General features: G+C 41.0%; 2 pseudogenes across 2 annotated transcripts; both read left to right on the forward strand.

Annotated features, from left to right (window-relative positions):
* Window positions 1-1517: 1517 nt before the first annotated feature.
* On the forward strand, window positions 1518-3518 carry LOC311355854 (annotated as a pseudogene). The gene is made up of 3 exons: window positions 1518-1593; window positions 2241-2867; window positions 3000-3518. The product of its transcript is annotated as an uncharacterized misc_RNA (transcript).
* A 3363-nt stretch (window positions 3519-6881) lies between these two features.
* Window positions 6882-8264, forward strand: LOC311355855 (annotated as a pseudogene). Its single transcript has 2 exons — window positions 6882-7067; window positions 7394-8264. The product of its transcript is annotated as an uncharacterized misc_RNA (transcript).
* The last annotated feature ends 3417 nt before the right edge of the window (window positions 8265-11681 follow it).

Below are 11681 nucleotides of genomic sequence, written 5' to 3' on the forward strand. Positions count from 1 at the left end.
AACGGCCATCAGTCCGACGGGACCGGTTTGCATCGATTGCTCAGGTCTCACCAGACCTGCGTTCCACCTGGAAGAGCAATGATAGAGCAGCCGTTCGAAGGATCAATAAGTCATTGAATCGTCATTGAATTCTGTGATTAATCAATAGTTATTATCATGGTTGATCATTGCCTGTCAACCGGAGCGCCGTGACAATCAATCTTCTGCACAAATTAAATCATTACTTTTTTTCCGCCGCAAGGTAAGAGGGTGGAAAAACACGTGAGTAAATACGTATATACACAGAGGGAGGGTCAGGGAGAAACAGGGAACTACACTGTACAATACACATGTACTGTGTTTATTCTACTATTAAGACATGAAGGTTTATCGAAAAGCCGATTCTGTGAATACATATTCTGATTCTGACGCATGTCATTAATAAGCAAGCAAGGTGCATTTCGTAAACTAGCAGGTGTTTGTTTGGGTATCTCGCTGATGGACACCTACAGGTTTGGCTGTGGACATTGTTTTATATTCAGGCCTGCTATGGCACGTTTATGACTAGAATAGAATATGTTGCGTGGTGAATGTCATGTTGTCATAACAAACACATTAACAGGTCATGTTGTCTTGGTGAATGTCATCTTGTCATAACAAACACATTCACAGGTCATGTTGTCTTGGTTGATGTCAAGTTTCCATAACAGAGACTGTATTTTCATAGTCATTCGGTCAGACCATTGACGGAATGACATTTAATAACATCATCATAAACATCGTCATAAACATTGATAAAGACCCCCTCATGCTCACAACGGGTGTCATGTCCTGGTTATGACAGTGTCTTGTCGGTCTTGCACCCTCCTCTTCGATGAATAAATAGAAGAAGATGAGGAGGACCAAAAGAGAGAGGGTAGCGAGGACGCCTGTTTTATAAATTCAATTTAAACACCTGCATCCTGAATGGGATGAATTAAGATTTAAGTTTAAGTTGTTTCTTATAAATATAATGTATATGCTGTATGTTCATTCGTATGTATGCATATATGCAATTATTCTCTCATCAATGGACTGTCTGAAACATTAGTGACAATGATTATAATTATTGGACTGGATAGCCATTGGTTGCTGTCAATGGGGGTGTGTTAATGGGTGTGGGTATTTAAGACTGGTTACACTGTTACATTGTTGCACACTGAAGAAGGCACACATTGAAACGCAGTGTTGGGAGTAACGGCGTTTAAGTATAACGGCGTTACTAACGACGTTATTTTTTCAGTAACGGAGTAATCTAATGAATTACTTTTCCCATCGTTGCAACGCCGTTATCGTTACTGCCAAAAAATGTGGCGCGTTACTACAATTTGGTTGAATGAAGCGCGCGGTGTCATACACATCAGCTGCCTGGAGAGAGCAGGGGTGGGGATGATGACACCGTTGCAAATGCGATGATGATTGGCTGGGTGGGCGGATTCCCTGCTCACGCTGTCTCACTGCACGCTCTGACTGACTACTAAACACACAAGACAGCGACAATGGCGACGAGCCAGGGAAATTCAAAGGTAGCGTTCTCCAACTGGAAGTACCGGCACTACTTCAAACTTTATCCACGTCTGCCTCAAGTAACTCAAATCTAATGAAGCACCTTATATCAACCCATGCGAATATGACACTTGTTGCTGCTGCAGCTGCTAACCCAACCCCAAGCCCAAATGCAGCTAGCGTGAGCTCCAGCGAAGGAGACGGAGACACTCTAAAACAAACAACGCTCGATTTTTCGGGTCAGCAACAGGTGACCAAGGCCGAGCTGAACACACTGATTGCAAGGTATGTTGTTGAAAACATGCTACCCCTGTCCACTGTGGAGTCTAAGTCATTCAGAGCTATCCTTGCTAAAATACCAATACGAGGAGGATTTAAAGGGGGTTGCCCCATGCCGAAACACTTTTGCTAAATTCACAGACAGTGAATACGAAAAAAATAATATTGAGCTCAAAAAGTCATTTGAGGAATTAGAGTACATTTCAACTACAGCAGACATCTGGACTGCCCACAATAAAAGTTACATGGGTGTGACAGCACATTGGATCAATCCAAATAACATGGAAAGAGAGAAAGCAGCTCTTGCCTGCAGACGGTTTAAGGGGCATCATACTCATGACGCCATTGCAGTTGAGCTTGACAATATACACTCAACATATGGGATAACACCAAAATCACAGCAACAGTGACTGATAATGGCTCTAATTTCGTTAAAGCATTTAAGAGGTACCAGCCACTTGAGGAGAGTGATTCTGAAGATGATGAAGATGAGGTGACATTTACAGACATTAATGATGCTCTACATGCAACTGATAATGATGATGTTGTGATCACTTTGCCCCCCCACAAGAGATGTGCATCACACACACTAAACTTGATTTCATGCACAGATGTTGACAAATGGCTGCTTTCGCAACCTGCAACAAAGGCTGTTTACAGAAGTGCTACTGCCAAATGTACAGCCCTATGGAACAAGACTAGTCGATCAACTTTGGCTACTGAAACAGTTGATGAGTTGGTGTCAAAAAAGCTGCTTGTACCTTGTACAACACGATGGAATTCCTTCTATGATGCCCTGGCTCGAATCTGTGAAATATCCATGGTAGACCTTAACACCATCTCCTCCAAATTAGGACTGACAGCGATAACAGAAAGGGAACACCAGTTTTTAAAGGAGTACTGTACTGCGATGAAGCCCCTTACAGTTGCTTTAGATATACTTCAAGGAGAAGACAACTGTTTTCATGGTACACTCCTACCAACGATGGAGACATTAATGCTGGAGACAGAAGCTCTTAAAAGTGGCCTGCAAATACTGAGGAACCTTCCTGACGCCAGTCACAGTAAGAACTTGAATTGAATACTTTATTATTTATTAAGTGAACATTGCTGTAGTACTCATAATAATAAATACTAATAATAACACTGATTTGTGTGGATACATACATTTAATGTGATTATTTTTATAATTTCAGGCTATCAAAACCAGATTTGCTGATGTCCTGGGAAATGAAGAGGCTATAATTGCTGCCGTAACTCTTCCAAAATTCAAACTTTGCTGGCTGCGGTCACAGGAGTTAAAGGATAAGGCTAAGGCAAGTTTGCTGGCAGAGTGCCGTAAAATTGTCCTCGAAGAACCACAGCCAGGTACCAGCACATCTTCACATCACACAGATTCAGCCAAAGAGAGTGATTTCTTTGCTTTTGAGGAGGATGAGGAGGACACCTCCTCTTCAGCAGAAAACCAGGTGGCAGACAATATTAGATCTTCAGCACAAAACTTCAACTCTCTGTGTGAATTTTCTCTCATCAAGAAAATTTCACTACGTTACAATGCTGCTACTCCATCTAGTGCACCTGTTGAGAGACTGTTCAGCCTGGGCAAACTTGTCTTCTCTCCGAAGAGGAACAGACTGTCCGACAAAAGATTTGAAAAGCTTCTCCTCCTACGTTACAACCACTGGTTTAATCGTGAGATGAGAGGAGTATTTTAGTATAGATAGATTAATGCATTGTTCATTTTCACTGAGAACGAACAACAGGTTAATCTGCATTGAGAGTTGGATAGTGCTCTGTTTATTGTGCAATAATATACAGGTACAGAGATTTGCACTACATAATGGCCAGATCTTCCTTTGTTTCTTTTTACCCAAGTTTACATTTGTGTGTCTTCGTTTTGCACTTGATTGCAAAGTGTGAATAGCTGAATATTATTTATTTTTAATATTTCATGTTGTTACTGTACTGAATATTTAAGAGTTGGATAGTGCTCTGTTTATTGTGCAATGGTATACAGATACAGAGAATTGCACTACTTAAAGGTCAAATTTTCCTTTGTTTCTTTTTACCAAACCTTTTTTGGGTATTTGGTTTTGTACTTGAATGCAAAGTGTGTGAATATTATTTTATTTTCAATATTTAATTTTGTTACTTTATGGAATATTTAAGAGTAGGATAGTGTTCTGTTTGTTGTGCAGTAGGCCTAATATACAGTTACAGAGAATTGCACTACTTAAATGGCCAGATTTTCCTTTGTTTCTTTTTACCCAAGTTTACATTTGTGTGTCTTAATTTTACAGTTTTATTTTCAATATTTATTTTCTATATGTTTTTATTTCTATGCATCATATGGCAGGCTGCAATCTATTGAGTTCAAATAAATACCAAATGTTCTAAAATACCGTATATAGTGTTTTTATTCTTCAATCAGTTAATATAAATATCTTTGAAGTTAAAGATGTTATAGAACGTGACAGCGTTATAGAACATAAAAAATAACGCCACAGTTACTTTGCTGAGTAACTAATTACTTGTACAATGTGGTAACTGAGTTACTAACTCAATTACTTTTTGGGAGAAGTAAGTTGTAACTGTAAGTAATTACTTTTTAAAAGTAACTTGACCAACACTGCTGAAACGTGTGTGTGCAAAAGAAAAGTGGATTTATGCATAGTGCGGCCTCCCTCCTACTTTACTTGATCTGACTATTCAGGTCAGCACTCTAACCCTAATCCTAACCCTACTCTTGGAAAATACACATTGAGGGAAACTAACCCACTTACTTAGTGGGGGTCAAGTATATCTCGTATCATCTCGATTGTCTGTCCATCACTAGCCTATGGGGATACCTCACAGACAACTGCTAATTAACTCCAGAGGAATGTCTCCTGCTTGATGATATGACCTTGCATCATTTATCAATTCAAATTGATTTTCTAACCCTGGGGTTGGAGTGATTGAAATCCATGTGTGTGTTTCTGTATATGTGCATCACACGTTCTGTGCCATGTTAATTACCCAGCTTGGGAGATTCAGGGCTTAGTCACGCAGGTCGGGTCTTCACACTCTTGGGAGGGATTTGTTCTCATTCTCCTCTCTTATTTTGGCATTAAAGTGTGACTGCTGACGGGTGACTTGAAGGGAAACGGGTTGCCAGTTTTGATTCGTCTTCCTGCCAAACTCCTGGCAACCCTCTCCTCTGGGCTCTCATGAGTGGACTTGAAAGACTGTTGCTGTATTTTTCTTTAATTTTTTATTTTCAAAGCGTCCTAATGGGACTCCCAGCACTACATGTTCTCCACAGTAACTTTGCCCTTGAAAGAAATGTCCTATTTTTAGTGACACTGAAAGAGGCAGTTTACAGCTCATGTAACGGGTGTGGTCTTGCTGCTACTATTCTTATAAGAATGGGCGCACATCCGTTAACTGATGGACTGCTGGACCACAACGGAGGCTGGCTGTTGACATTTATTGCGATCTGCACAAGTCAAAAGAAACTCTCTGAGCACATTGTAGACGGGTCCGCATTCCCTTCCTCGACTCAATTAGGATAGCGCAGACCGTCTGTATTCATTACAACGTACTAAAATAATACAATAAATTAAACAGATAAAACATTCATACCTGCACAAGTCAAAAGAAACTCTCTGAGCGCATTGTAGACGGGTCTGCATTCCCCTCCTGACAAACAAACACACGGGGAAACCCTGTAGCACTCGGACGCACGTGTATACAATAAAACTGGAAAAGTGCCCCTACAAAGTGTGAGTTGAACTAACAACGCTATAACATGTTCACAGCCCTGACTCCAACACATTAAGTTGCACATTTTACATTTTCACTGTCCACAAAACAACTTTCATGCTCCAACATGACGACAAATACAACAACGTACCTCCACTCAATTAGGATAGCAGACTGAGCTGCGCGCTGCATTGATGTCACTAGGCAGACTTTTCTTAAAGCGACAGAACAGGTATGATAAACACCTTTAACAGGTTAGAAAATGTACCTTGAACATAACTTAAACACATGAATCAGCATTTGGTGAAGTTTCAATACAATTAAAATAAAATAATAATAATAAGAAGAAGAAGAAGAAGAAAATTCAATAAAATTAAAACATGTCATTTCACCTTGGTTACACTCACACACTTTCAAAGCCCAAACATCCTCAATGGAAACAACCAAGATGAAAACGAGAGCCCAGTTTATTAAAGCTAGGGTGGGCAATTCATTTTTTGAAGCATATTTATTGAAATTCCCATTAAATCCCGACAGCAATAAATAAATCAAGTGCTCTGACAAAAAGGAGAAGAAAAATGCCATCCATGGCTGTCACAGGCCTGTAATAATCCTGTCTGATCATTTATTTTGGCATGAATGAAAAAATAAAGCCTCCCTATCTACCCGGCCACTTGCACACACTCTGCACTCATTGCCCATGACCAGAGTCTCCCACAAGGCCAGGATGACCTATTGCTCAAGCTGGCAGGCTAAGTGTGTTGGGGGCATGGTTTCGGAGGGAGGCCTGAAGGGAAGTGTAGGATTTGTCAGTTGAAAAGCAAGCATTATTTTTTTAAGCAAGTATTTTCTTGAAAGCTTTAATAGAAAAATGCTTTTGTTTTTTTGGCTTGATTTTAGACCATTTCAACGATTTTAAGATACTAGAGAAGACAACTAAATCGAATGAACGAAAAGGAATATTAGAGAGAAACCGAGATTAAGGGAGAAGAAAGAGCGACATGGTGTTCATGTTTACTTAAAGGGTTCATGTAATGGTGTTCATGGTAACTAAGTCATTTATAGACTTATACATAGGTTTAGGGTTAACCCTAACCAGTGTTGTGCCTGAACGCGTTCAATGAACGAAAGTTCATGAACTAGTTCATATTTTGAGTGAACGTGAACTGAACGTTCTGTATTACTGCCGGATAAACATTACTGTGAACTCGTTCGTTCTGGTGTCTGTGAACGGAACGTTCTCTTAGTTTAACTTCGTTCAGTAGGGTGCCAGATTTCAATAGAGACTTCCAGGCGAAAACCCGGCTGAAACACACCATAAATAAGCGGGAAAAATGTCGCGGGAAAAAAACACCCAATCTGGCAACACCATGCCACCAGGCAGTGACGCTGCCGCAGCGCCGCATCCGCAGCGCCGCATCCGCATGCGTCATGAAGACAATAATGGAAGCATGGAAGTGACAGCAGCGTGTAGCAGCAAGGAGGCTCCGTATGAGCACTTGAAACAGTTTTATGACAAGGTCGGTGAGGATGGGAACAATCTGGCATTTCACATCCACGGCAAACCTGAAACGGCACATTGAACTGAAGCACACGTCTAGTCTTCCAAGGTATTTACAAGCAAGTCGAAAATCCAAAGACAGTACTGCTAAAGACAGATCCTCGACCCAAATCCCATTAACTGCGTACAGAAGCGGCTTTGTTGTTATCTCCCAGCCACAGCTGGACAACCTGGTGGTGCAGTATATTGTGGGAGACCTGCAGCCTTTGAGTAAAGTGGAAAGCCCAGCTTTCATAAACTTAATTAAGGGGTTGCAGCCATCCAAAAAGGTGCCATCGGCCAAAGGCTTCTGATACTGTGGAGGAAAAGCTTGGGATTGGCTTTGTTGTGACAAATGACACAAGATGGAACTCAGTTTTTCTTGCAATGGAGCGACTGTCTCGCATAGCAACACTAACTACCACGGCAGAAATGAACGTGGCTGAGGTCACCCCTGAAAATGATGCCACTCCCCTACATAACGAGCTGATTTTGCACACTGTAAGTGATGAGTTTGGCTTTCGCAGATTCTCTCGAGATAGATTCTCTCTAGATGTGATGAGGCCTTTAGCACTTGCACTAAACATCCTCCAAGCAGAAAAGAACATCTTTCTAGGCTACCTGGCTCCAACTATTGTGCAGCTGCAATGTCATATGAATGACCTGTTGGATGAGAGCATAGAGCCCACTGCAGCAGAGGGTCTCATTACATGCCGACCCCTCATAAAGAGTATCTTGGAGTCACTGAGCAAAAGGCAGGTGGCAGGTCTTCTGGAGAAGAGGGACCACATACTCTCTGCTATGCTGGTGCCAAGATTCAAGCTAGACTGGGTCCAAGATGAGGAGAAATGTATGCAGTACAGATTGATGCTGAAAAGAGAATTTCAAACCCTCAACTCTGATGACTCAGCTGCAAGAGACTCTGGTCAAGCCCAGTCCAGTGGTGAAAGTGACAAGAACGATCCTGCAGCATCATTCTTCAGATTTAACAAAAAAAACTCAGGTTTTTCAAAAATCTGAAGTGGACACCTATTTGGATGCCCCAACCACAGATGGGTTTGATGAATACATGCAGTTTCCAAAGCTCAGAAAGCTGTTCATTAAACACAACACTGCCCTGCCCTCAAGCGCTCCAGTAGAGAGGCTTTTCAGCATCGGTGGTCTAATATTCAGGTAGGAATAAACTGTGATTGCATTACATAATTATTATTCTTTGGTAATAAGTACAGTAAATACCCAGCCTCAATAATAGTTCTTGGTGATATTATTCTAGTTCTGGTTTTCAATATAAAAATTTTATCAAATTAATAAAATAATATTAATTTTATCAAATTATTTCAGTGATTGCCTCACTTCACAATTCCTTTAATACAGATTACTGTTACCATTTTTGCCATAATAATCATGATGTTAAAATTTCTTCATTCAGATGCAAACTTTGAGAAGCAGCTGATCTTGAATGCAAACAAAAAGATTTGAAGGTATATTAAATATTGTTATGATCTGTTTATTGGGCTATAGAAGTACAATGTATTGCCAATTGAGATGACTATATTGATGTGCAGAGGTGAGCTGCATAAAAATAACAGAGCATATCTTGTTTTTACGGGAAGCAAAAAACTGCAGATCCATCAGGGAGAGACCACTGTGACCAATGACAGATGATCTTCATTCAGCTAAGGGATTTTCGGGCTTGGCCCTGAACACTTGGACTTTTTTTCATTAATTATTATTATTATTTTAGTTATTTATGTGGACTGTAACCAGTGACATATATTCATTCAGTTATGTTCACTCACTGGACAGAAAGTAGAAGCATTGTCCATGGCATTGGACCGACTGAAAAGTTATTATTATTATTTTTTTACTTATTCATTGGGCAAACAACCCAAAAAATGTAAAAGCAACTTAATAATGTTGAAATGTTTTGCACTTTGAATATTGCACTTTCAAGTTTCCTACCTCAGCCTGGTCCCTACCTCAGTTTGTGTTAGTAGAATGGTCTTGAGAGTTTTACTATTCATGTAACTTGTTTGTTGAACTTGCCTGGTATATTTTACCAGGATTCCAGTATTCCTTTTTAGTATGTACTGAATGGAATTTGAAATGGAAAATTGGTATTGCACCTTAAGGACTACTGTCCTGTTTTTCTTATAATAATTCCTTATTAAAAAATACCATTCAAGCAGCAAGTTTTTCCTCATGTTTCTGAGAATATACTGTAGGGGTGAAAGCTGCAGCTGCTACTAGTGTGGACTGAATAGACAGCAACAAAGCGTTAAAGCGACAATGGGGAAAGGCTGTCCCCTCAATGCTAATGTGAACACTGGTTGCATAAGGATTCAAAATTGGTTAAAACTGGTCAAATAATTGCTGTCTGTACTTCTATATTGGCTGTGGCAATAATTTTGAAAAAATAATAGCTTGCAGTAACATATTGAAAAAATAACTGAACTAGTTAATTTTTTGGAACTGTGAACTTAGTTCAAAATTTTGAATTTATGAACTATGAACTGAACTAGTTCATTTAAAAATTTGTGAACTGAACTTTGAACTAGTTCATGTAGAAAGTGAGCTTTCCCAACACTGACCCTAACCCCCTAACCCAAACCCTTATGCGAATGAAATATAATAACGCTATATTAACTAATGTTAATTAAGAGTTGCTAAATGTTATTTCATTGTAAAGTGTTACCCAGAAATTGTTGATAAAACCCTCTCCTAAAGGACTCAGTGGCGAACCTGTACACAGAGAGAGAAATAGTGTGAAAGGACCGGAAGAACTAATGAATGGAAGGGGGAGAAAGGAAAACATGACACCAATGAACTTGACCCACTTCACACAAAGACACTAGCACGTCTGGGTGCCTTTCTACACTGGAGGGTGTCCTGCGGGTCACCCTCCACCACCTCCTGGTGCACACTGGGCCCTAACACTGGGACAGAAATCAGGCCCTCATGCATCAGGGGGCCAGGGACTGGGCTAGGGACCCCCTCTCTATTAGAGAACTGAATAATGGTTGTTTTGGGGGCTTGAAGGGGGTCCTTTATCCGTGAACCCAATAAACGGAGTATTTATGAGGACATTTTCTTTTCAGTCACATGTGGACTGCATTGGCTCCTCTAACTGTGTCTGGATTCTCTCTCTCTCTCTCTCTCTCTCTCTCTCTACAGAGTTTTAGATTCAAGGGATTAAAGCGGAGATACAGTGTTATTGTGGTGTTGCTGGGTTTGATGTTTATGTCACACAGACCATTAAAAACTGACAGACGATGCAGAACGGCGTCGCAGGCGAGTCAAGTCAGTTGTAACGGTACAGCCCTTTGTCACAGTGCCGGTAAATACCAGTGTCAGTACCCCCCCCCCAATCGCAGCAACAGGCTTTGGCCCCTGTGATCTGTCGGCGGCTCCAGGCTTCCCTGGTAGCAAGGATTGTGAGAGGTTTTCTGTCGCTTTGAGGCGGAGGGGAGTGACGCCGTGTGCAGCAGATGCCGACGGTTTGGGTGTTCTTCCACCACCGATTACATGTTGAACATTCAGTTGGACGTCAAAGCCCTTCTGTAGTGTGACTTTGATTAAGGGCTACAACAAAAGATCAAATGGAAAATAGATGACTAGAGTTGAAAAACATTATGGCCAGAGTCAAAGGCACGATACGGTCGAATTCAACTGAACCAAAGTATTGGAACCTGCAAGGGAAAGAGGCTGCTCATCGGGATCGCTCTTTAGCATTCCACTATCGTAGCAACACAAGCTAGAGAGGGTGACAGAATCCGAGAGGATCAAAGGATGACGTCTTAGTCAACCGAATCACTTCCAATACCCACCTCTGGTGTGATGAGGGATGTTATGCTGTGGTGTGTGTGTGTGTGTGTGTGTGGGGGGGGGGGGGGGTGGGGCATGGTACAGCAGGTGTGAAAAGGGAGCTATCAGTTGTTTGGTCACGTTGTGATGGTGAGAGTGAGTTAGTGACTAAGTGACTGTGTGTGTTTGTGTGTGTGTGTGTGTGTGTGATCATGTTGTGAAGGCTTTGTGAGTTTTTTTTTGTGTGGGTATTGATTGGAGGTTGATGCAATTTTCCTGTTGGGGCTCTGACTTCCTGCTGCTCACCGGAGAGGAGAGTGTGATGCTGTCGCATCATCTGTGTGTGTGTGTGTGTGTGTGTGTGTGTGTGTGTGTGTGTGTGTGTGTGTGTGTGTGTGTGTGTGTGTGTGTGTGTGTGTGTGTGTGTGTGTGTGTGTGTGTGTGTGTGTGTGTGTGCCAGTATGCATGGAAGTGTGTCTCACTGCCTTATTCTTTGTTGTCTTTATTTCTATTTGATCATATATTTTTTTAATTATTGATAATAAAAATATATATATGTATGGGCAGATATGGGCACAGTATGATATAAGCTGTCCCAGTATATGTATATATATATAGCGTCAGGGTATGTATTTCCGATGCATTACAACATTGTTTCCAACAAGTTGTTTCAGAAATTGCAGATTGCAAATGTACTTCTGAACCCATCTCACTAACTGCTTTTGTCTGGAACACATTGTTTGTGCCTGCTCCTTGTTTGTGCCCAGTCAGAGACCATCATTCTGTTTTA

The sequence above is a fragment of the Micromesistius poutassou genome (genome assembly GCF_964030765.1).
Source record: "Micromesistius poutassou genome assembly, chromosome: 11".
Classification (NCBI taxonomy): Eukaryota; Metazoa; Chordata; class Actinopteri; order Gadiformes; family Gadidae; genus Micromesistius; species Micromesistius poutassou.